General features: G+C 41.2%; 1 protein-coding gene across 1 annotated transcript in view; it reads left to right on the forward strand.

The window, feature by feature from the left end:
• The first annotated feature begins 3,731 nt into the window (after positions 1-3,731).
• MID1 (midline 1) overlaps positions 3,732-26,229 on the forward strand; it is a 166,616-nt gene continuing 144,118 nt past the window's right edge. Inside the window, exon 1 of the mRNA XM_005434512.4 lies at positions 3,732-3,848. The gene's annotated coding sequence lies outside the window, so the exon portion shown is untranslated. The remainder of the gene's footprint in view (positions 3,849-26,229) is intronic.

Here is a 26,229-nt window from a genome sequence, read left to right on the forward strand (position 1 = left end):
CAAACCTTCAAACTTGTCCAGTGCTCTGACGAGCTGTGAACTAAGTCTCATCCTGAGGCTGAACTTTTCCAGAATGAGTTGGCATGATGCCAAAGAACACATAACACCAAGTTTGATATATTTTAGTAAAAATATTTGATAATTGTATAAAATGTACAATTTGTAGCTGGTATTACATGGTGTTGGGTTTTGCTGCATGTTTATAGGAATCTGAAACCTTTTTGGTCATTTCAGCCAGCTCAAGATGTGTACTAAAGTTACCTCTTTATGTTAAGCAGCAATAGTAGGCGGGATTGTGAGTTAGCACCCAACGCCCTGAGCTCTCACAAGTACCTGCTAACTACTTTTGCCAGGTCAGGAGCAGAACAACATGGACCACAGTGAAGTTCTTGTTGGGCAATGCTGCTGGTAATGGAAGCCCAGGTGCTTTAGTGAATGGGGCACCGTGGTGCTTGAGACATGAGGATAGATGGAGAGCTTGCATGTCTGCCCTTTTTACCTGGGAGCTGCTTGGGGTGTGATGAGGGTTGTGGCAAGTGCCTGCAGTGAGCAGCAAGGTCAGAGCTACTCTGGTATTTCTATGTCTGCTTGGAGTCACTCACAACTCTTGAGTGCAGGTTAAACTGAAGTTTGATAAGGGGGATCTGACCATTACTGTTGATAAAAAGAGTTCACAGAATGTAAAACTGCCAATGGTTTGGTGTACTTGTGGCCATTTGTCTTTTCACTTTAATTAATTCCATAAGAATCCTTTAAAACTATCAGGCTTCCAGCCATTACTTTGGTCTTGCTTATACCGCTCTTTGCTCCCAGTGATGCCTGAATTTACACTTGGCACCAACTGTTCTGGCTGCCCTTACATCCGTAGGCTCCCACTGGACAGACTGTAAAGTTTTCCTCCTTCAGGGACAGAATCTTCTTTTGCTTCCCCCAAAGGCTGTATGACTTTCTCATGCAAACGCATACACTTGGGTTATAGATGTGAAACTAGATATTCAGGGGAAGGTGTGAAAAACAGCACCAGTCTTGCATCTCAAGAGGCAATTCCTTTTCCTCACATCTAGCTGAACCATTGTGTCTTTGAACGCTGATTACCTTCAAAATCAGTTCAGATGTGGACTCTCTTCCTCTTGTGACACTCAGAAGCCCTTAAGAAGTGCAGAACCTACTTTTCTGAACCCACCACACGTAATAGTACTGCTACTGTGTGGGTTGATCACAAAGCACATTCATCAAAGATAGCAAGAGAATGGCAGAATTAGAATGGGGGCTATTTGTGACACTTGGTTATTTCAGTAAAAAGATAGTCTGCACTCCACTCTGAACATGTGTCACTGACAATTTTTTAAATTATTTTATTTTTTTTTACTTACACTAAAAATAAGTTTTCATCCTATAGAACTAATTTTTAGATGCCACATTCTGCTGAGTTTTCAGAAAAATGCAGTTCCTATCCCAACCTGTAAGGAGTGCATGCTGTATAAGAAAAGAGGTTCACTTTCAGAAAAGTCCTGCGGCTGTTTTTTCTTTATAATATTGGAGTTCTGGCTGAATCTTTTGCTGTGTTACCACCTGAAACTGCAACTGTCCCCAGAATCCCCTTCTTAAAGCCCTGAAAGCAAATACAAGGTTTTGGGGTGAATCCTTTATAAACTGTACTAATTTTGTTAGTTTTGCGCCTTTTGCTAAATCACCTTCACCAGGGAAATTTACACGTAAGGCTCTAATTATTTCAGGAAAGCATTTTTATGCTTCATTTGAATGCATCCTGGAGAGAATCCTCCTCAATTTAACCACAGTAAAAGGTCTTTGCATACCACATAATCGTTACAAGTGACACGTGTCCACTGAGCTATGTTTGGAGAACAGAGGACATGCATTCCTGTTAAGTGCTCTTAATGCACTTCTCTCTCTGTCTTGCAGCTGCTTCGAGCTGTTGGACAAGTGTGCAGGACTAGAGTGTCACTGGAGGATCACTAAGTTGTCTCCAAGTTAACTAGTGTGAATGGCTCTCTGACCCTTACGCAAAGCGCCATGATGATCCCTGGAGATAGTTGGTTTGTGTTGTACGTTAAAGCATATAACTGGATTCTTCTGCCTGAGGACATGGACCAGGCAAGAGCACAGTCAGCCATGGATAAAGTGTAATAATGCTTTAAATCAAGTTTACCCTTTGTCCATGCCTTGCCTCTGAGCTAGACAGTGCAAATATTATGCAAACTCCTTTCTTGGTTGCACTTGTGAGGAGAATTGTAATTGTCTTTGAATGGGAAACCAAATGTATAAGGTTTTGAGATCGTTTCTTCCTTTCCCTGTGACATACCCAGTGCTGGAGCTTATCATAAGTTAAAAGGAAATATATTTTAAGAAGCCTTTAATTAAAATCCTTGTAGCACATCATTGTAACGTTTCTTTTTCTGCAGCTCGATTCAATAAGATTTCTTGTACTGATAGGAAATTTTCTGGACAGTGACTGCTTTTTGCATTGGTAGATAAAGCCCTTGCAGAAGCAATCCATGATATTGGGGCTTTTCTTCAGACATCAGATTTGCCTGATTGTCCCCTGAGATCAAAAGACAGACTTCCATTTAGAGTGGAACAGAGATACTAACAGGGTTCTGAACTGTTATTAAGTTAGAGGCAAAGGCTTTGGAGAATAGTGCATGGTATGAATTTGCAGGTTTGTATTTCCCTGCATATTTTTTTAACTCAGGAAAGGTGTAACTCAAACAGCATTAGTACTTCAGATCTGGGATTTTCCATTGCAGCTTTTATTTGTTTATTTTAGCGTAAGCCACCAAGGGGCAGCAGATAGAAGCTGATCTTGTTAAAATAATAATAATAAAAATATATTATTATTTTTTCTTTAAAGTTGCACTTGGGGTCCAGCGTTATCTTGTGCAAGCAACTGGTTAGGAATGAGGAAATCGCCCTCCCTGAAGAAGGGAAAGCATATAACACACCAATGCTAAGGATGATCGAACATTTGCTGCCGAGACAAATACAGCTTTGCAAGGAAACATTTCCAAAGCCTATGGATTCACACGTACACTTCCTTCCTTCTGGCAGACGGGCACTTGCTCATGATGTGAACGGCAGGCTGTATGTTACTGTTTCCTGCTCATGTCATTGTGCAGGTTACTTCTTACTCTGACACGAGGACATCGGTTATTCCGCGGTGCGTGTGGCTTCGACTCATACAGGATATTGTCGCTTTGCCGGGTGGCTGCGAAGCATTTCTGCATCACCCTGATGCTTCACCAGTTTCAACTGGACATTTGCTTTTTTTTTTTTCTTTTTTTTTTCTGATGTCCTGGGAGCCCGTTATGCTTTAAGCAGACGCGGAGCAGTTAGATGAGAATAATCTCTTCCACCGCAAATTGACTTCCCTCTTTGTAGCCCTAGACACTGTTTCCAGCTGCTTTCGGTCTTTTAAATCCTTGAAAGCTTTCCTAATCCTCATGTAGGCAGGCTTTATGTGCTCTGCCTCCCTCCCCTTCCTCCTGATTGGCGAGGCTACTTCATGGCCCAATTCAGCCCACTACTACATCCCTGGGATGCGGTTTGAAATAAGAGCCAGGCGGACAGTTGCCTCCCCGCTCCCGACTTTCTATAGGCTGCGGAAGGAAGGTTGGGAAACTTGACATTGTCTTAAGAAGACTCCCCCCAGCAAAGGATAAAAAGGGGAGGGGGGGTTGGGGGGCGGGATAATAGGCAGGGAGGAGGCGGGAGGGAAACTTGCTTACGGTGGGAAACTTGATGGATTTCTGCCCTGCCGACAGCAGAGCGGTGTGAGCAGCCCCTTGCCGGCTGGATGGATGGATGATGGGAATCTCACCATGAGGCAGGTAAGGAGCCGGCCCCGGGTACTACCGGTACCAACCTCTGCGGAGCTCCGGTTGCTCCCCGCCGCCCCCTCCCCCCCCCACCCCCCCCCCCCCCCCCCCCTTGTTTCTTACCGTTGTCAAAACTTAAGTTTCCGGGGTGGGGAAAAAACCCCAATAATTAACCGATCCGAGGGATTTTTTTGGCTTAATCCTCCCGGTAGGCAGTGATGCCATGCAGGTCATTGTCCATTTGGGGTTTGTACGGGGCATGGAAGCGGTTTGCGAGGGATGTAAATCAATTCCAGTGTGCCATGGTTTAAAGGCATTGTGTAGGCTGTCTCTCAGCCCTGTTTGCGACATGCGAAAGGAAAGAACTTGCTGGGTTATGCGCCTAAATATGCCAATAATTCAGGCCAGGGATAATTTATTAAACAGCTCTGCGTGAGTTCCTTGCCTGCCAGTGCTTTAATCTTCTGATTGTTCCAAAATGTAGTCGTTTCAAGCTGTCTTACAGCTTCACAAAAGCACTTTAAGATGGTTTTCTAGGGATTTTTTGTTCTAAGTTTATTCAAATAAGGTGGGCGTTCTGGGTTTTGTTTGGACTTCTATTCACCTGAGGAGACAAAAGGAGCTTTTATTGTCGTTCAAAGGCACAGCGGCAAAATGTTTTTGATTCTCGCTGCTCATAGTTTTACAGCAACAATGTACAGTTAGAAGAGCCTTGTGGGAGCAAGGCAAACTGGCGGGGCTGTATCTTAAGACTGAATCAGAGATCTGTCCCAGTTTAAAAACCCATGCCAGTCCACTTCTGAAACTTGCAGTTAATATGCTCTTTTCTAGGTAGGCGATGGGTAAATATGAGGAAATTAGAGAAGTTTTCTAGTTTCTTTTCCATGTGGGTGTTATTCATTCAGCTCTCAGTGGGACTTTTATAGTGCATGTCCAGGGAATGCATGTGTGAGGATTTTGCACCTGTAGTGCAAATGGAGCATTTGTTTTCTGCTCACTTTCTGAAACCATGGTGGGAAATCTCAGCTTCCTTACACCTGGTTTTCTGCAAGTTACAGGAGGTGGGGAAGGGTGAAGAAAGAGACAATATGCGTGATGGAAGGAGGAAAGGTATTTCTTTCTCCCACTATCCCAAAACCTACTTTTGTAGCTCTTTAAAGAGAGAGGGGAAATCTTGTCCTTGTGAAGCAAAATAAAGGGCATTTTGTATACTCAAGTTGGTCAGCTGGATGCACGTAGCCATCAGAAATCATTGTCGCCACAAGAGGGTACTTTGGCATAGGGGGTTGTCAATGAGGAGTGAGAAAGAAGCAGAAATGTTACAGGAAGGCAATAATAAGTAAAATGCTCTGCGAAACGCGCACTTTACTCTCCTGAAATACTCTTGCCTAAAAAGTAAAGCTTAAGGGGTAACGAAGATTCATCGATGGTGGGTTAAAAGAGCAAGGCAAGTCAGAATAGGGAAGGGGGAAATGTTAATGCACACGCGTACCCTCCTCCCCCTGCAACAGAGGAGAGGGAGGTGGGGAGACATTCCAGCCTAAGCAGAGGTGCAGGCACGGGCGGGCTTATTCCTGCCGGCCCGCCCGGTCCCCGCAGGATCCTGCCCGCCCCCCCGGAGCCTCCTCCCGGGCTGGGGGTGGGGGGCGCCGGCTGAAGCGCTGCCAGGGTTTGTTTAAACACCTGCCTGTGAGCGCGGTTTCTCTCTCCCGCTCCAAGTGAACAATTTAGAAGTATTTCTCCGGGTCTGGTTGGTTTGTTGTGCGCACATATTTCCAGTTTGGCAGGGAAAGCTGTGGGCGCTGCTAGGGCCTGAGGGGCAGACAAATCCAGGGAGCAGGAAGTCGGGGGGGGGACGACGACACGGGCAGAGCCACTGAATGCATCGCCCCCCGGCAGCAGACTTTGTGTTTTAGTGGGAACTGAAGATTGCAACTTGCTATAAAGTATCTGTACAAAATGTTTAGGAAACCCATTACAGCAGACACTTAAGAGCAGGAAAGTCACGTGCAGCTGGAGCCCTTGCTCCTGCTTCTAGTTTGATTTTGTTACGGGAAAGAGAAACATACAGAAGGTGACTTTCCTGCTGGCCCTGTTATGGCCCTCCTATTCAGAGCAACAGAGCTGCTTTTACCTACTCTTCTGCCTTGTTGCCCTCCCCACCTACTGGTCCTGTTGCTTTCCCTGCCCTTCCCTGGTGCTTCTTTCCCCATCCTTCCACCACCCGGCTATAAGGCGGTGGGGGGTGGGTTAACTCCTTCCTCTTAGGCTCTGGGAGCCAGTATTCCCACTTTGAAAGGCTCTTGGTGGAAGCTATATCTTAATTTGGGGTTGCAGAGTTAACAATCAAGCAGATAGCATGTTGTGGGTGTTGGGATGAAACAGTGTATTATAGTGATGATTGATCTGGCCCAAAGGCAGCCCACAGGTACTGAACGACAGCATATAGCAAGACAAGTGCACTATTTTCCCCAATGGAAGCCCAGGAATTACTGTAGAAGTGTAATATGCAGCCTGTTGAGTTGATAAGATTCAACCTACTTTACCACTGTGCTAGGCCGATAGTCTCTAGCGGGTACAGGGGTCGGTGTAAATGTTGTGTTGAGATTTGTAAATGAGACAGTTTAAAGAAGCAGTCATTTCTAGGTGATGTTTGAAAAAGCTCAGCAAGAGGTGTCTCCTTGCTGGCTGCTAGAATGACTGCACATTTAACTCCAGTAACCAAAATGGGAAAATTTCTGTCGTGTTGATGTGCATGTGGCATCTGGGAAAGTACACTGGTCACCATGTACTTTAAAGGTTTAAGCATCCATAGGAAATACACCCATCTGGGTTTGTTAGCATGCTGTAAGACTAGTCTTAGGAAGCAGAAGTGCAATTTCTTAAAGGTATCTGAACGTGATTGCAAGACAAGTAACTTAACTAACCTGACAAGAAAAAATCCTTTGCACGTAACACATTTTCTGCTTTGCAGAGTACTTGGTTCAGTTTATTACTTAAAAAGAAATTCCTAAGTAAGAAAACGTGCAAGTGATGGAAAATCCTGAGAAGATGCTCAGCCTTCATGTGGTAGAATGCTGGTTTCTTGTGGCTGGATTCCCCAAATTTGCTGCAGAACTGGAGAGGGCACTGTGGGCTCTGTTTTGAGTTCCCTAAACCTCCTGCACAAAAAAATAAAAAGTTTGATGAATTTTAATACTTCATTTTCACTCACTTTCACCCACAACACATCCCTGAAGTGCAGCTCATGGGAGTGTCATTGACAACCAATGAAACTCCTTATTTTGGCCTCATCCCGTTGAAGTCCCATTGACATCGATCAAAGCAGACTTCAGCCCTTCATCACACAAAGAGTTTCAACAAAATGACTGTTAACTGGAAGGCCACCAAAAAAAGAGAAACTGTGTTTCTAAGGCACGTAAAGCCATTACAGTTACTTATCATGACTGCAGTCATATAGCTGCTAGTGTGCACATAACTCACCTAGAGAATAAATACTGCATACAACTGCAGTGCAAAACACATGCAAAATTCAAAATCATCCCCTTTCCTTACAGCTGTTTAAGTTCTTAGCATGTGTTTCTTATTTCCCATTTTCTTTTGCATACCTTTTAAAATTCTTAGTGTGTTCCTCAGTGGAAAAGCTGTATTCTTATCCTGGAGTGCTGTACTCCTTACCCTTGCTTTAGGAAATTATCTTTTAAAGTTCATCCTGGGACATTTTGTTGTTTGTTTGGCCTGTGAGGGAAGAATGAGCATCTTGGCGAATGCTGCTTTTTTTGTGTGTGTGTACCATGCGGAATAAAGAAAACAAGTGTACAGAGGCTGCAGGCTGGGAGTGTATCAGTTAATTAGCGGCTGGACATTGCTCGGTAGGAAGCCTGGCGAGGTTTTTTGTGCGTGTGTATGTGTGTTGTCTGCTCCCTTTGATCACTTGTGTGGTAAATAGACATGCAGGGTAGCTATAGCAACATGTGCTGTCGGTTGGTGGGAACAGAGGGGACGGGATCCCGGACAAAGGGTAGTTTGTTAGAGTGGTTGGTTCTGATTAGAAAAAGGTGGCACCAATCAGGGCATTTAAAAACATAAGTTTTGCAAAACTCAAATGGATGTTATCAGTTTCAAAGTAACATTTGTTTCTGTAGCTCTGAAAGAGCAGATCATATGGAAGATTGGGGAGGAAGAGAGAGGAATAATAAAAAGCAGAAGCAAACCCCCGTAACACTTGTAAAAGTAAAAAGCCCCATAACGCTGTTGAATGTAAAAATGTTCGTGCTGGATGTGCTTTTTCTGGTGTTGCTGCACCATCTATGCATTTTGCAAGAAAGCATTTATAGGAACCAAATTGCCACAGATAATGCTACAGATAACAGTGTTTTTAAATGCAGCTTCAAAGATGCAATGATGATACTCTGATGTTACGTAGTACTTCTGATCCAGTTTCCACCTTTCTCCAATATCTAAAAAGTCCTATGTACAATTTGTGGTCAGAAGATACTGTACCTATTTCAGCAGCCTACCTGTAGAGGTCAGACTTGAAGTTCTCAAAATTTCACATGGTAGAATTTCAACCTAAAGCTATAAAAATACAAAACCAGGCATAGCCACTTTCCTTATTAACTTTATGTGGAACACTCTTAAAATAATGTTGGTTTGTCAGTATCAGGTTATTAAGTAACACCACATTCTGCATTGATGGCAGCCTGAAATACATTGAAATTCATCTTTGTCTCACATCTTGAACAGAACCCAACCTAAAGCTTTTATTAGCACCTGAATTATTTAGATGTGTATCTCACTCTGATCCCCACCAGGCCTCCTACCGTTGATGAGCTCTGTCTCCGGCTCTCTGCCTCCCGCCTGCCCAGCACTCTGCTGTGCTGGCTTCCCATCACTGCCTGATCCCAGGGCTTCCCTGCTGGGGAGGGACGGGAGGCAGGCAGCAGCACGGAAGGCTTCAACAGCTTCCGAGCTCTGCAAAAAGTTGTCAGAACTCAGAGTCCCTCCACAGAGTAGCACCAGAGGTAAGGGGTCTGCTGGATCCTGGGGTCGAGGAAAATAAACTGATGGGAACGAGGAGCTCGCGATGGTAAATGCTCAGGGGATATGCTGAAGCTCAGTAAACGCTTCAGCGTTTGGAGGAACAATTTGATTTGGCTGTGGGTGAAGACTGAGCCGGGAGAAAGGAGCAGACCTGTATTCACATACAACCGTGTGAATAGCCTTTTGAATGTGGGCTGGAGTTTGTTTGAACTGAATTTCAGACTTCTTAGGGTACTCCATTCTTTAGCTTGTTCTTGGGTTTGAAGTCTTTTATTACAGTCGTGCAGCTTAGAGCTTGTAATGCTTTAGCAAGCTGTAAGGAATTACTGTATATCCCTGAGATCCCTGGCTTGCAGTGCAGAATCCACCCTGTCTGAAAGCTGGGAAAGGCGCTAAAGGGTAGGAAGCTGATTTTGATCTCTTTTCTAAACAATAAAAATAGCTCTTAATTCTTTAAAATTCTTTCCTATTTGCTGTCATGTCATGGTTGTTTATCGTTATTATTTATCTCTTCCCAGGGGGATGTGGGAGGACAGAAAAGCTGGCAAATAGATGATATTTGTTTGGCCCTGAAGTATGACAAAACTTTTTGATTGCATAAGTGTTGAGACAGCTGGGTGCAAGAACAATTTTAAGATAGTAAAACAAATAAAAGAGAGCCTGGGCTTTTACCTCTGGCTTAGTGGGAGAGTAAATGAGGAGATCCACAGGGCTGATGGGATTTTTTGTTGTAGTGTGATAGACTGCAATGAAAATATTTACAGAGGGCTGTTTCATGGCCCCAGAAAGGAGCTGGTGACACGCTTTGACAGTTGCTCCACATTTTGGGGAGGGAGGCTGACATGTTTCTCATGCCTCTGGTGGCGCCGACAGCTTCCCGTCATGCTGCACCCTGGCCGCCTTGTGCTGCCCGTGCACCTGCAGGCCCGCAGTATCGCCTGCCGCCTCCATTCAGCACCCCTGCGTCCCGAGCAGGTGCCCATGACTAATGGCATTAACTTGGCTCTTTGGGTCTGCAGGTATTTAATTACTGAACAGCTGCAGCAGAGCTCAGAGAGACCCCCCACCAGAGTGGTAGGTCAGACTCATCTGTGATATGGGCGAGCCGATGCACTACTCAGGCGAAGAGAGAGCTTGCTCGGATGAGACCCTGCTGACCATCCCTGGGATCTCCATTTCTATTTTTTTATTAGAACCTTTGTTTTAAACATTAGCCGAGACTGGTGCTTTCTTCAAAAAAACCCCAAACAACAACCCAAAACCCAAACCCTGAGAAAACAGTCTTTTATAGCAAAGTGTTTCTCAAAAAGAGTTCTCTTCTTTTTTCAGTAGTTTTCCCATACGAAAACGTCATCCCTCTTTAGTTTTGTGTTGTTGTTGGGTTTGTTTGTTTGTTTGTTTGTTTGTTTTAAATTGGTTTGTTTTGTGTATTGGGTTGGGTTTTCTTCTTTCTTCCTGAGAGGTAAGTGAAGATGTAAAAAAATAAGGAAAAAAATAAGAGAAACACTACACATTTACATATATACGTATGTGTGTGTATTTAGAATTAGAGTTGCCAAATCCAACCACTCTGTCCTAAGAATGGCCAGCATCTCAGTTTCAAGGTACTTCTTGTCACCAAGCAAGCTTCAGAAGTGTTAGAGGGTGTTTTATCATTGGAACATATTGGGGTTTTCCCCTTAAGATCATACCCGTATTGCAAAATCTATGTATTCTGCAGGAAGACGTAAACTCTATTGACAGCTTCTGCTTTGCAGTCCACTAGGGTCTGCCTCTGTCTCCTGCCTCAGCTTCTTTCCTCCTTTCCAACCACATCCAGCTCTGTGGATAGCTGGGGCCTCAAGCTCTCAGCCTGGTCTCTGGTCCCACCTCAGCTCTGGAGGCAGGGATGCAGGCAGATATTGCTGTCACTTCTCATGTTTCTGTTCTTGTGAGAGTCATGCGAGGCTGTAAGCATAAACCTATACAACTCTGTTAATAGTCTCACTGAAAAATATGTGTGCTGTAAATCTGACATGCAGAGGAACAAGAGTAGGGGAAGGGAAAGCTGCCCTGAGCAAGCAAAAGGACTGTCCCTGTCAGAGCACCACATGTGGATAAAGCTCTTGGGCAGGGACACTTGATGGCCAAGCATGGACCAGATTTGTCCCCGTGATGCTCAGGAAAGCATATATGCCTGAGTTCTGCCTTGTGTTAAGTGACATCAAAATTAGTGTGCACTTTGCTCACAGACAGATGTTAGCTATACAGACCTTGTTTTTGACGAGCAATATGCAATTTACAAAGCTTTGATTTTGACCTGTATGCAAAGTGGTGCTGTTCCGCCAGCCTTGGTAGCAGCTATTGAAACAAGTGCCTGTAAAGAGTTAATGACTTCATTTCTGACTGGATAACCTCAGAAGTATAGCTTAGGCAGAGATTTGAAACTGCGAGTTAAGCAGTTCAAAAGTGCACTATATTGTTTTGGTCTAATTAACACAACATGGTGATAAGACATTAAAACAGAGTGACAACACTATACATTGATAACAGAGGACATTAATGCCTGCAGACACAGTCTACATTGTAAAAATCTGAAAAAAAAAGGCTTATTATGTTAGATAGGTCAATGTGATTTGACCTAGTTTTGCTTTGCTGCTTGGAAATTATGTCAGTATTCGTTATGTCATCTCCTTGGATGAGCAATTTAACATCCTCTTTGCATTGCAGTGTTGTCCTAATATTGTATATATATTTACTTGCTCTCTAAAAGGATCCTTCAGGCTAATTCTAGAAATCAGGGAAAAACCGTACAAAACATAAACTCCTGAAACTGCCTTTTATATATGTCATCTGTGCAACAAAAAGGGTTGAATTAAGTCACAGCAAAATTATAACTACAAATTCTGAAAAGTATCTTCTCGCTTTTGCAGGTAAAGCTCATTAAAGTTAATGAATAAAGAATGACTGTGCTAACTCATGTAGCCATGTATGCCTTTCCTGTGCAGGTTTTTCATTGCTAGAAAATAGCATTTTTAACTTTACCTGGACGCTTATGTAAAATACAGTGGATTAAAGGAATTATGCCATATACCTTCCTTGTGAAATGTAAGGTCTCATATGAAGTCATCAGTATTTCTCTTGGAAAAACGGAGATTGTTTTTTTAGTCTTCCACAAAATCACAAGTATTTTCCTTCATATTTATATTTATGCTGTTTTTTATCTCTCCGACCATCTGGACTTGTAAGGCAAGACTTTTTGTGTGCCAGGGCTCAAATTGTGGTACATCAGAGAACAACTAGAGGATTAAATGCTGCTGTTCTTTGCTGTAATGGAAAAGTAATCTGTTGCTGTTACAGTGGTAAGTGCTACAAAGGAAAGCTCTGTCTCTTCCTTAGCTTTACCTATCCACCCACAGCTATGCCCCTTACTGGTGTGTAACCGGTTGGCAAGGTTGCAGCATTTGCTTCTAAGCCTTTCTTGATCCAAAACGGGAAGCTCTGAAGTCTGATTTTGCTTCTCTGAAGCCAATAGGGTAGGGGAGGTGGAGTGGACTCCCCCTTCAAAATACTGTATGTACTGAATACAAAATACAATTATTATTATAGCTATTCAAGTATGTCTGTGAGTAAATGTGCACTCTTGGGACAAATGCTGAACAGATCAGGTGATAGTGTGAGAGCAAAACCAACCTTACTTTTTGGATTTGGGTGGGGTTTTTTTTGAACAATTGCTATTTTCATTTGTTATTTCCTTGAATAATAAGAAATTTGTTGTGAATTTCAGCATGAGCTTGTTTCTTGCAGTGTTGAAATATTTTAATGAGCTAAGAGCTGTAAAGGTTTTCCACCATTTCTTCACAAATACATCTAAACTTCAAAAGGCCCCACTTACTTAGATTTTTCAGTTTGAGTAAAATGTATTTGCTGTTTGTCTTGAGCTGATGAGGTGGGTATGCCTCAGGAGAGACTAATAAGCAACAGTGCTGATTTTTTCCCATAGGTTCCCTTGAGTTTTGAGATTAATTCCAGCATATTCTCTAAGTGCAGTGATTTTTTAACTTTTTTGAATCAGGCCTTGCTGCTCCCCAGCCTGACCCTACTCTAGGATTTCTATTACTGCGTCCTCACTTCCCTGTCCTCAGTCTTTGGCTTCTTGTCTTTAACCTCCTTCTCATTCCCCAGACATCTGGACAACACTAGAGCTCACAGAATTGTAGGGTAAACGCAGAGGGAAGAGAGGGGTCTTGAAGAAAGAGGGGAAATGGCACCTCAATCCCTCTGCTTTTCAAATGGGCTTTTGACTTCATCAGGGATGTAGGACTCCTGTCCCTGTCAGTGTGCAGGTGGAAGTTTGAGCATGACAAGGAAGCAGAAAACTGCTAGCACTTTTTTTATCTTCTCTTCCTTCTATGATTGAACTGGAATTGGAAATTTTCCATGACAATCCTAAGTTTGAAAATATTTTTTAGTCTTTTTGAACATCTTTTGGCCATTGGTTGGTGCTATGCATGGGGCTGACTAAATGGGTTTGCCTTTTTGAGGTACTTGGAAGAGAAGGGGAAGAGAAAGAAAGGGGCAACTCAGTCTGTTTGTGTGCTTGTTCCTACATAACCACCAGGGAAACAGCTCTCTGCTTTTCTTGACAGCAGTACATTTTAAAATACCAGGGTGCATTCCTGAGACTAGACTAGGTTACTCAGAAAATAAAGTACAGAAGAGAGGGACAGAGAGAGGCCCAGAGGGAAAACAACTATGTGGGAGAGGAGACCAGGAGGAGCCTGCAGAGAAGGAAAAATTTACCAGATTCTCTTCTTAAAATTACATTAGGAAAGCAAGGGAAGCAGCCTTTATACAGAAATTGTGAATTAAGCTTGTTTGAAAGCCCTGAAGATGAAAATAGGACTTTTCAGTGCTACAGAATCAGAAGTTGCCTTGGTAAGCACAGATGCAAGAAAGAGGAATAGTTTGTAAACTTCAAGAGCTGGGAGGCAAAGGAGAGGGAAGGTAGCAGACAGAAAGGTAAGGAGGATAGAGACCTCTGAAGGCACAGAAAGGAGGTTAAACACTCTCAATAGCCATTTTAACTTCCCATTCTTTCTCCATTAAACTGTCTGAACTATGTTGTCTTGAAAGAACCATTCCTGATGGTACCTGTCCTTTACAGGCCCCTTTGCATTGCAGTGTAAAGGTGTAATGGGATGATCAACAGAGTTTTGCTTTATAAGTCCTCTGAAGAACTATTTTCCTAGCAAGCCTTTCTTTCTAATATATATTAAAAAGACACTGCGATATTCTGGGTTGTTGGGGTTTTAATGCCTCTAAAAGCAGCTAAAATATAAGGCTTATTTTTCTCATCACACTGCAAGGCTTTTGGCTTTTTCAATTTTGAGATCATTATGCAGTGTCTGTAAAAAAAATGTTTTCTACCAGGCACTGAAAACTTGCACATGAGGGCTAGAGGTATACATAATCTGTTAAAAAGTCAAATGTACCAATAATCTTATGCATCTTAATTTCTACAATTTGTAAGCCAGACTTATGGGACACTATTAATGTAAAAAATTCCAGAAACTTTTTACCATAAGGTGCAGTTAAAAATGGACTTCATTACAATTAAAAGACCATTACTCCTGATGATTTTGTAGGTCTTTCACTGTGTGGACAAAGACTTACCTTGCAGAAGTGACAATCTGGCTTTTAGGAGACAGAAAACCAAACCCATGTTGCTTTATTTTGCAAAAGTCTTACTCTCCGAAACTCAACTTTTCCCACAGAATTTCATGACTGCAGTTATATGGGAAAAGCTAGTTTTTATGGTAAAGACATTTGATTTTTGTGATACATGGTCTCATTAAAAAGTGCTGTGAAAGCTGAGACACCAGTTAGAAGCCTATATGATATGGACAGATATTGTATAATGCTGTACTTCAGGCCAGGCATAAATCCAACCACTGAAAGGTAACGGAATTAATTTTCCCAGATTTGGACTGTTTCATCTGAAAGACCTATCCGTTAGAGATTTAAAAAAAATACGTGTTAATGAGCTTTGCTGTGCAGATATACACAATGCGGTATTAGGATGGCATATGCAGTGGGGCAAATGAAGCCAGCTTGGGGATTTAGTCATATTTACAATAGACGTTTGTTTACTTACTCTGTTCTCTTTCTTGTGTAGGGTGAGAAGGTTATGTATGTCTTCAGGTGTTAATGGACAAATTATTTAATTAATAGGGGTGGGTTTGCTTCAAATCAGTAGGTCAAGAATCTTTGCCTAGTGTGTGGGAAAGAATGATACTCAGAGTGATTAACACCCAGAGGAAATTTCTTCGCGTTTATTTTGGCTGGTCTATAGTTGATGACTCCCTTGGCTGATGGAATGCCCGGCTCCATGTCAATCACCATTTGCAGAGCTTAACTCTGAATAGCAGTTATTGGTCACATATGTTGGCCTGTCAACCCTGGTTTCAGAAACAGGATGCAAAATGGCACATGGGTAAACTGTAGCATTTGGGGTTTTTGCTTCTAGTTTGCTGATGTTGTTGAAAGACTGATTTTTGAAAAAGGAAATATAGGAAGGCTCTTGGTGCAAGTCTGCTTATATGAAGTAAGAGACTCTCCACACCACACTACTTTGTTTTGCAGGCAGGGGAAGTTTGTGAGAGGAGAGGTTATGAGAATGGGAAGAACCGAACAAATTCCCATGACCGTTGCCACTTGTGACCTAGGCTGACAGGTGCATGCTGTATGAGGAGTCTGTAATGATACTGAAGATTGTATATGGATAAAAATGATGACCTGACGTCATACCTTTGGTTGTTGTTGAACATACGCACTGGTGGCTAGGCTTGTTTCTGTAGAGAGCTGGAGGAAAGGATGCTTTTTGTGTCAGTAGAGTGTTAGCCAATGTGTGATCCAGGGCAGTTATGACTTTCTGGTGTACAGCTTCTAAGAGAGTTGCAATAACAGCAAATCGTTTGTTGGCCATTCCACACCATCTAGCTGAAATGAACTGTTAATCAGGGAGGGGAGTTGGACAATGACGTGCTGGACAGCCTTTGGAAAACTTTGTCAAGCCTTGGTCTTACCTGGAAATTGAGATTATAATAGTGTTCTTTAAAGATATTTTGAAGTTTGCTTACAGTTTTGCTTACAAAAAGCAGTAAGAACTAGAGATATTGATGATTTAAGAAGGCATAGAAGACAGCTCCATACCATAGGGTTGAAATGTATACTGTCTTTGTGGAATATACTTCTCATTAAAATGGTACTCTCTTCCCCAGCAATATCCAACCTTTCTTCTCTCCACAACCTCCTCAAAAAAAAATCCCCAAAACTCTTCCAAACTAATCAACACACTAAAACTGTTTCATTTCCAGGTGTCAGAACTCAAAAATAAGTCTAAGATATTGTGTTCTGGGTTGTATCTGGACTGAGCATTCTTTTTTCAACTTGACTATATTAAAGCACTAAATATGTTGTTCTACATACTATATGTAAAACAAAGATGTTATTATTTAATGGCAAAATTAATTGAAATATTTTTTAATTTATCCCTTAAAACATTTCATTCAAGCTGACATGCTTCTGTGAAAGGTGTATATTTTGATGAAACTGAACCCAACAGGGAGCTGTTCTATCAAAAAAAAAATAAAAATTATCTATTCTGGTGATTTGCGAATGAGACTGAAATACTCACTGGAATTAAAACATCTGGTGAAAGAGAGGCAGTGAAGAATTCACATGAATTTTTAAAAAAGTTATTTCATTGTGAAGTTTTGTGTCAAACCAGATGATATAAAAGTGACTTTATGAAATGTAAAATATTAAATATTTTAAATTTATTAAAAATCAGAATGTTTGTGTTTCATTTTTTAAAAACAGATCTGCAGTAGTTAGAAGCACTGAATCTGATAAGGTCTTCTGACCCCAGTAATAAATAAACACTTTTTTAAAAATGGTCTTTTTTATAATCACAGGGTTATTATTGTATTTTAGCTACTCTGAAAGAGAAGAAGTGATAATATGGTGGATAAACCTTTGTGACCTAGACTATAGTGAGGATCTTGCTAGCTACCTTAAAGTAAACATTGTAGGTACCTTGTTTCTTCATAGGCTTTTACAACAAGATGCCTGACATGTTTATTTTTTTAATTTTTCCTCCCTTGCCTCACCTTTGCCCAGACAGACATGCGCATAACTTTCTAAGAAGTGAAGAAAAAAGGCTTTAAAAGTTGCATGAGGCATCAACAGTGCGGTATGTTCAGATACCATTCAGTGATTGTCCCGAAGCAGAAACTGATGCAAAATTTAGTAGTGATATGTGGATAAGAACAACTGACCAGTTCAAATCTCGAATATAGTTGCTTAAATATAATTCCAGTCATGATGTTCCAGTAGCTCAGAAGGGTACAAGGGAACATCCATTCTCCAAATCCTAATTATACAAGTAATGAAATGAGTCATAGAATCTCATAAAATATTTAAGGAAGATGGTATAAAAGATCAAAAACCATAAAAGCCTCTAGAATGACTCAGAATGAGGGAGATAAATTGCTAGCATTGTTGCACTAGCAGGAAATTCTTTGGGGGGAAATTGCAAATGATACTAGGAAGTGGACTATGCTTATACTAGGAAAGGCTGCTCCACAAAACTTATTCTAAATTGCCAAATCTGACCTGGGGAATTTCTATCCAGACTCTAGATGCATTACTGGTTTAACTTTGAGCATGTAAGATGTCTTGACCACATTTTCTAAATATTCAGAGCATTTTGTTTCAGTGGATGAAATAATTCACAGATGTTTTGCTGTGCCAAAATTTGGCTGTGGCTTAAAGCATCATGTTAAAGGTTTGGTACATGGCTGTATTTTAAATATTTTTAAGGTTTATCTTTATTTTTTAAATGCATATGTGCTGAGACTGGGTCAGTTTGCAGCTCTGTTACAACTTAATGTCTTCATGTGTCCGTTACTTATTCATCTTGTTTGGTTGGTGGCCTCCAACTCTCCCAAGCTAATAACACAGGTATTGATATGAAGTAGGCCCCCAGTTCTGTTTTTTTGTCAGCCCCTATACAACCCCTATTCACCTCAGAAGAAGGACACAGATTAAATCAGTTTATGCTGCTAGTTCCCTAGCACCTGTCCATACTTCCCTCCAAGTGCCCAGAATATTTGGGAGGTCTTCCTGCAGCTGAATGGAAAGCGTCGTGGAGTGGTTCAGCTGCAGCTGGAAAAGCCTCAAGAATTGCCCCAACAAATCTTAAAAGCAGACAAAGGAACTTCAGTCTGAAAACTGGGGTGAAAAAACTACAGAGTGCAGATTGTAAATACCTGAGTGAACACAAGTTTATCTACCTTACTAACTGAATTTTACACATCTAGATCTAAATCTGTGGCTTGTTACTTATATCAAGGAAGAGAGGAGGTATATAAAGAAGGACTTGCAGAATGAGACCTTTCCCAACAAAACCTTGCATAACTAATCTTATCATCTGTGCAACCTATCGTCAAACTATGTATGGATTGACATTCAGGGCTGAAGCCTTCTGGTGTTATGTGGGATGTTCACTTTAACTTAAGGAAGAAAAGTTGTGGGAAGGCTTTAAATAGATTGCAGTGAAAGATTATTATTTTTTTTAGACGTAAGTTTGGTCTAGGCAGAATATACAGAATAATGGAAGTAATATTGAGCATTGCTGCTGTCTGAGAAGTCAGGTTTAGTGAAGGAGTGCTGTATTACTGTTTGAGCTAGGTCTAATACAGCATGCGGGAACAGGGTGTGGGAATGGCATCTCCAGTAGGTTTAGGATTTTTAAGAAAACAATAAAAAAATAATGCTAGCTTTAAATCCAGTAGTACTTTTAGTTTGCAGTATTCTCCCCTCATCCTTATTTAAAAATATTAAAATGGCAGTGTTTGTTTTTAAGACAGAAATATTATTTACACAATGAGACAGCAAACATGTATCGTGCCTATAAAAGACATACCTTTTAAAACTGACTTGAACAGGAAATCTAAATGAGTTATTCTGTGGGTTTAAAATAAACCATGTTATAAGCATTTGCATAAAATACACATTTGCATGAAATTCAATTACTGATTTGATATGCTTGAGGGAAGGGATGTCATCCAGAGGGAGCCTGACAGGCTTGAGGAGTGGCCCAATGTGAATCTAATGATGGGGCGATGCCCAGTATCAATACAGACTGGGTGATGAATGAAGTGAGAGCAGCTCTGTGGAGAAGGACTTGGGCATACTGGTAAAGGAGAAGATGGACAGGAGCTGTCAATGTGTGCTTGCAGCCCAGAAGGCCAACCGTATCCTGTGCTGCATTAAAAGAAGCGTGGCCAGCAGGTCAAGGGAGGTGATTCTGCCCCTCCACTCTTGTCAGACCCCACCTGGAGCACTGCTTCCAGCTCTGGGTCTCCAGCACAAGAAAGACATGGACCTGTTGGAACAAGTCTAGAGGAGGGCCACAAAAATGATCAAAGGGCTGAAACGCCTCTCCTCTGAAGAAAGGCTGAGAGAGTTGGGGTTGTTCATCCTGAAGAAGGGAAAGCTCTGGGGAGGCCTTACAGCAGCCTTCCAGTACTGTTGTGGTTTAACCCCAGCCGGCAGCCCAGCACCACGAAGCCGCTTGCTCACTTCCCCACACCTGGAGGGGCGGGTAGGAGAATTGGAAAAGAATGGGTTGAGATAAGAACAATTTAATAATTTAAACAGAATAAAGAGGTAAGAACAACAATAATAACAATAATAATAATAACAACAGTTATAATAGAAAGGTGGGGAAAAAGATAAAATCCAAAGCAAAAGGGAGAAAGGAAAACAAGTGATGCACAGTACAACTGCTCACTACCTGCTGACCGATGCCCAGCCAGTCCCTGAGCAACCCTCCCCCCCCAGCTAACCCTCTGAGTTTATAAACCAAGCATGACATCCCATGGTATGGAACACCTCTTTGGCTGGTTCAAGTCACCTGTCCTGGCTGTGTCCCTTCCCAGTCTCTTGTGTCCCTCCAGCACTCTCGCTGAAGAAGAGTGTGAGAAACCAAACCGAGAAACCAAAAAGTCCTTGACTTGGTATAAACATCACCCAGCAACAGCTAAAAACCTCTGTGTGGTTATCAACATTGTTCTCACATCAGAGCCAAAACACAGCACTGTGCTAGCTACTAAGAAGAAAGTTAACTCCATCCCATCTGAAACCAGGACAAGTACCTAAAGGGGCTTAGAAGAAAGAAGGGGAAAAACTTTTTACCAGGACCTGCAGTGACAGGATAAGGGGCAACAGTTTTTAACTGAAAGAGGGTAGATTTAGGTTGGATACAAGAAAGAATTTTTTATGATGAGGATGGTGAGACAACTCAACAAGTTGCCCAGAGAAGTTGTGGATGCTCCACCATTAGAAGTGTTCAAGGTCAGGCTGGATGAGGCTTTGAGCAACCTGATCTAGTGATGTCCCTGCCCTCAGCAGGAGAGTTTGACTAGATAATCATTGAAGGTCTTTTCAATCCAAACTATTCTATGATTTTTTCCCCTCTTTGTTTATTTAGGTCCTGTTTTAGGCAACATTATCGAATGCCCTCTTTAATAAGCCATTCTAATCATGATTAAACCATGCATGATTATATTCCAGGAAGTGTACTAACTTAGCTGGAAATATTCTGGATATACTGCACTCCTGTGACGGGCGTAGTCACTGACAATGGGACATCTATGTCTTAGCCAATTTACTGCAGACTTTTTTTATAGTCCATGGATATAGGTACTTCCAGAACAGGATTCTTTTTTGCTTAAAACCATCTAAAACTGGTGAGAAAGATTTATTCCTTGAAATGCCTTATGGAGTAGAAAAGGATCCCAGGATTAGTAGGATCTAGTCATCTGTAGGCTTCTATATTATGGACACCTCTACTTCATCAGATGAACTGAAATTAAGTATCATTTAGAGTGGGCTTTATTCTCCCTGATGTCTGTTATGTCCCATTCAAAGATGGCTATATAAGACACACAGGAAAATCTTGCTTTATGTTGTCTTTCTGACCTAAAGTCAGGTAAGATGAATTTCAGCCTTTGTAGCGGAACTAAGATTAGCAGAGTGATACTATAGTGTCTAGCAGCCAGGGATGGTTTCTTCAGCAGAATTCACGCTATGGTTTATTTTAAGTGCTGCTCTATGGTACTTAGTCATGGTGAACTAAGCCAGGGCACAACCTGACAACTTAATTTTAAAAATGTTAGCTTTAGAAACATTTTCTCCCATCTGGAAAGTTAATATGGCTGGGAGCTCTATTACCTCCCACAGGTCTCCTAATGGGAAATCTCACTTGTGACAACAAGTGTTACCTTCTTCATACCACATATTTTTGTCTTCATAAACCAGGAATTCAGTCGTGGAGTGTCTCCCATGTTTTCAGTGTCTTCCAGTCCCGCTCACTTCTATTCCCATGACTTCACCTTTTCCCATATGCTCTATTTCTGAAACTCCATGTTCCCCACTGCCCAAACTTGTCTACACTTAAATTCTGTTGGATTTTCCTGATGGTGCCAAGGTTTTGGCATACTCAGTGTCTGTGTCAACATTAACAAGTCATGCTGGACCAGTTAACAGCAGATTTGTAGAGTGAAATAAGGAATGCAGAGAAGTGCTCATCTACAGGTCATCATCTGTGTTATTTCATCTGAGAAGATGAAGCTTCACGTGCTCCAGGATCTGTCGGAGATGTAAACCAAAGCTTGCTTAACAGAGGGGATTGGGAGATTGCTTAAAAATGTTCTCATGATCTGAACTAAAGCACTAATGGAAAGATGTACAGCAAGCACAGGTGCTTCTGCTTTTCAAATGCACAGATATCCTTGGCTTAGCATTTGAACCACTCGTTTCACTAATACTGCTTTCCAAACCAGTCTCATCCTGAGTGATGATGTTAACGATGCAGATACAGCTAATGAGCAACCCATGCTCAAACCTCAAGTGAGGAGGTTAAGTTATATGTGAGTGAACTTAGCTATTCTGAGTACAGTAAAAATGGTGAAGGGCAGGCTTAGAAGGAGGATGATGGTTTTGGGTCAGGCTGAGAGAGATGAGTACTAATGCTAAACAGTGTTATAGTGCTAATCCTTTTAACTTCCTCTCTCGGTTTTGTTGCCAGACCCCTGTTGGGGCCTGATTATTCAGACTTCACTCTGTCTTCCCAGGCATTGGTTTCTAGCAGAGCTGCTTCTTTCCATAGTTAACAGGGAGCCGAACTGCAAAAGGCACCTTGCATTTCTTCAAGGTGGCAGACAGCTTTTTACCGTTAAAACATTGTAATTCCACCAAAGGTAGGGAATATCTGCTGACCAAGCATATGAATGTGTTTAGGAAGCTATACTGCTCAGAAGTGTGGGAGTATTGTATCTGTGTTGCATTATTTCTTATCTCTGCTTACCATGGAAGGATCTGCTCTATAGAAAAGCTCAGGAGTACATAAAGGCACCGTTGTTTCTTGGAGTTAGTGAAGCTATGAAATGCATGAACTTTACCCCTTGCCTCTACAAAAGGTCTGACAATTCTATGAATTTTAAATCCATGGGAAATTTTTGTTGCCCTCGGCTGTTGAGTTTCAATAGCTAAAATGCTTTCTGAAGTTATGCTTGAATGCTATTTTCTTTATAGCCTCCAAAATGACACCTTATGCTTTTCCTGCATTCATGGTGCTGAGAAAAAGATGAATAAGTGTTCTCTGTTCAGACAACCATCATATATAAGCTGGTCTCTTTGGCTGTTTGAATGTAGTGATTTAATGCCAATAATCCCAAGAAATACTGAAATGTGTTTAACAGTTTGGTGTTTTAAAATCTGGGAATAAAAAGGCTGATGTTATGATCCATGAAGGAATAGTACTTACAAGCTGGGTCTAGGGCACAAGAAAACTGGAACTGCTTTCTGTGTAATGACCCATGCATGGCAAAGACTGTAAGGAATGGCTGGCAGCAAAGAGCTATCTACAGTGATGTAGTAACTTTATGTTCCATTAAGGTCCTGTTATTTTAGTATTTAAACAAAATTATGCTGCAGGAAAATCTGGAGCCTGTTGTACAACTTTTTTCAGGAAGAACATCAAACTGGTGTTGGGCTATCATTTAGAAGGATTACATCCACCAAATTTTGATTTTTAGCTAAGTGGTTTGGAGGCAAAAGGAGGGAAACTGATTCAGGAAGGAAATGCTAGCATACTGAGCATTGGAAATGTCAAGGCACACGTGGGCAGATGCAAACTGCAGTTTTTTGGCTATGTGACTGCAACTTCATTTTTGCTTACTCAAGATGATGGGCTGAGAGAACAACTTGTATTTTCAAGTCACTAGTAACATATTAAATGGTTCTGTTTTTTAAAGAGTACTGAGCAATTATTCCTCTGAAAAATTGGATACAAGCTGGACATATAAATATATATATATATTCTTTTATGCCCTTTTGAAAATCTAAGACACAGCAGTAAGAAAGGGGGAAAAAATGAATTCTGTCTTCATTTTTCCCATCTATATTATAAACCAATATCATAACCAAAACCATTCTGAGATATGTCAAGGCTGCTGCATCAGAAAATCAAAGATACCAACCTGAGAGCTCAGATAGGTCTCTGCATCCATATTTTCTTCTCTAAGGGAGACTGTGACTTATGTCAGACAATTTATCCACCACTTTCCCATTGGGAACCCAATCTTATTATCAGACATGCTCCTAACTTTAAATACATCAGGTAAAACCCACCAATAAGCCTTGTGTCCAGATTTCTGTCTCTAGTGGTGTGTCCAGATTGACAGACATAGAAGTATCTTCAAAGAGGCTGGTGAAAGAAGTGTTTTCAAACACCACATTGGGGAAATGTGCAGGAATTCTCCCCTTTGCATCCTTCCAGGTTTCTTTTGCTGCTACAGCAACATCTTCCCTTAGCCAAGGGAACAATGGCTCAGAAAACATTGTGGTCATTAGCTGTACAGTTGCCCCAAGCAGCCCTATCCTGCTGTAGATTTGAGAGACTTAATGTGAATTTTGCTGTCTGGACATCTAGTTTTCAACTTGGTAAAGGTGTAGGCATGATTATTTCCACCCTCAGTGAGGCTAACACTCATTCATGTCACTCACTGGGTGGCTTTCGCAGGCTTGGCTTTCGTGCAGAGAAAGAGCTGAGCTCTTGTGGCAGTCAGAAACCCAAACAAATCAAAGTCCAGGAAGCACATAGAAAGATTTCTCAATCTATTTTATGTCAAATGTAATAAAATAATAGCTTTTGAGTAATTTTTCAAAATCCTGTTTCTGAGTTGCACGCATGTGAGGGCAGCTCGTGCTTATGCTGATGTGGACTGTGATGGGAAGAGGTGAACATCAGATCCATGCTCCCTGATGACACTCTGCTAACCAACCCACAAACCAGTTGTTCTGGAAAAGTCGGCCTGTTCCAGGTGCCGCGTACTATCACACAATTCCTTTCTGCTCCCCAAGCACCTGAGAAAGGCAGATGGGGAGCTGAAGGGAGGCTCAGTAATAATGACCATGAAAGATACTCCTTCCCCCTATGTCTAAACTGTATCTGTTTAATATGTCACTTTCCAGTATAGACAAACATCTGCTTCTGAAATACCTAAGTTGAAAACAAGACTATGGCCCTGATTCTTTAATATATGAAGCTACAGAATAAAAAAATTTAGATGTGAATGTTTTAAAAAATTGTATTTTCAAAATCTTCAGTCCTAAGAACAAACACTACTCAATGTACTAGAGACCTTTCCAAACAATAAATCCATTGTGAGAACTGGTATACTTCATCTGGTACGATAAGTTGATATTTATCTTCAGACTAGACAGAACAAATCTTCTTTCTAAGCCCTTGTGGGCCTTTGAGTACTGGTCTGACTCAAAGTAAAGAAAGATATTTATCAGAGAATCTCAAGTGGATGGTGAAGTATTATGCTTTGGATGGTTTATATTCTCCTGTCTCTCCTATATATTATTTTAAACTCTTTTGCTTTGCATCTGAAATATGATGGTAGGCTATCTATGTTCCCAATGCAACATGAAGGTACGTGACATAGGGGGGTTTGTTTGACTGTTTTGGGGGAGGGGTATTACATGAATACTGCTGAAAAATTAACATCACTCACTGATCGAGGGCTTGGATTTCATGTCTGATTTTCACTGCTCAGACCATTAGTTGTGACACACACGTGAATAATTCTGTTCATAATACTGTCAGATGTTTTTCCCTGTTACTTGGGTGTAAAGCCTGAATAATATAATTTACTTTATTGATTTCTGGAAGTCAAAATGATTCTAGGCATTGTGGCTGGTCACTTGAATTTGAATTTTTTTCACCATACAGTTGAGTCATTTCAAGGATCTCCCATGCAGCCAGTCTGTTGGGGTTTTTGTTGCTGTTTCCTTGTATGCACCTAATATACTGAGGTTTTTACACAGGTGAAAGAGGTAGCATCTAAAAAAAGGCTGGTAATACCTTGTAGCTGTTTACATGGTTCATTAATTATAAACCATCTTGACCTCATCTTGATTGCGTACAAAGGGACCAGCCTGCCTTCCACCTAAAGACAATTACAAAACTCAGTTTGACTTGATAATAAAGCTCTCACAAAAACAAGAATGGCAACTCACAGAATCATGTTTTAGTACTTTGGTTTCCAGAAAATGCTCATTCTTAGAACTTCACAACCCAAGCGCAAATATAATAAAAAGCCATAGAACTTAATAATGTAGGCTTTTTATTTGAGCAGTAGCACTTCAACATCTCAAAATAATTTACAATAAAATAAGTGGTAATGGGAGCAGAATTTCTCTGCTAACAGCACTCTGTGCTCTGTGTGTGTGATAAAATCCCAGCATGAACGAACAGCAAAATGAAGTATTAACTTTCTTTTCTTTCTAAGAGTTCAAATTGTTTTTGTCCTATGGGATTTAATGTAAGTGATGCTGGATGTTTTGTCTACAGTCTTCTATTCACCTTTGAAAAGGGCAGGTTGTAATCTGATTTGGGTGACAATTGAAAGAGCTCAGTGGTCCCCGTTTAGTTCCTTGTTTATGAAACCACCATCACACACTTAACACAGTGCTAAGCATGGCAATAATGGACCCATTTTGTGGCACACTGGCACAATTGCTGTAAAGGAGGCATGGGGTATAAACTTGACTTAGAAAAAAAAGCCAATAAATTCCTTTCTTTGAAATAGAGCAAACATTTACTGAAATTTTGCAGTGTTAAACCTTCCCTACTGGATGGGATGCCTTTATTTTCACAAGTGATAGACTATTTTGCATTACAAATGGCAAAGCTTTTGGTACTGCTGGAAAAGAAATTCCCAGTAGAAGG

The sequence above is a fragment of the Falco cherrug genome, chromosome 2 (genome assembly GCF_023634085.1).
Source record: "Falco cherrug isolate bFalChe1 chromosome 2, bFalChe1.pri, whole genome shotgun sequence".
Classification (NCBI taxonomy): domain Eukaryota; kingdom Metazoa; phylum Chordata; class Aves; order Falconiformes; family Falconidae; genus Falco; species Falco cherrug.